Source organism: Penaeus monodon, chromosome 30 (genome assembly GCF_015228065.2).
Source record: "Penaeus monodon isolate SGIC_2016 chromosome 30, NSTDA_Pmon_1, whole genome shotgun sequence".
Classification (NCBI taxonomy): Eukaryota; Metazoa; Arthropoda; class Malacostraca; order Decapoda; family Penaeidae; genus Penaeus; species Penaeus monodon.
This window is the reverse complement of record NC_051415.1, coordinates 22,857,135-22,857,771: the sequence shown is the minus strand read 5'-3', so window position 1 is coordinate 22,857,771 and position 637 is coordinate 22,857,135.

Sequence of the window (637 nt, the reverse complement as noted above, 5' to 3'; positions counted from 1 at the left end):
CGTAATTTATGTATAGTGCACTCCGTCATCTGCTCACAAATTCGCTTCATGAATGCGCAGTTCTTAACCACAACCTCCCGTGGCGTCTGAAGATGTTGATGCAATAAAGCCTCATTCTGTAAGCAGTTATGAGTTATAGCGAATATTTCATTACAGTGAAATCATGTGTATCAGCCATGGCACCGCCTGAGCTATCCTAATGAGAATTATGAACACTGACACGTATAATTCACCTTCGTTCGTACGTCGAAATATTGCATTTTTTCATGCATAAAGAGCATTTGGTTCATTAGTGGGTTGATTTATTGAACGTTTCTTATTGGGATCATGTTCTCAGTTAATGCTAATCACTATCAGTAATTGAACTTTGATATAGTGAACAAACATGTACACAAACATCTACGAGTGTTGCTTTCATTATCTGACTCTCATTCAGTCTGCGTACGAGACGTCTTGGATGAGTTATATGTGTATTCATTCTCTCTTTAACCTTATTCCTCCAGCATCCCTTCTTGCTCTTGTCACCTCTCTCTTCTTTCCCCCGTCCCTTCTCCATTCCTCTTCGATCTCTTCTCCTTCCTCGCTTCCTCTCCTCACTTTCTTCCTTCCCCTTTCTCCCCTCTCTCCCTTCACACCC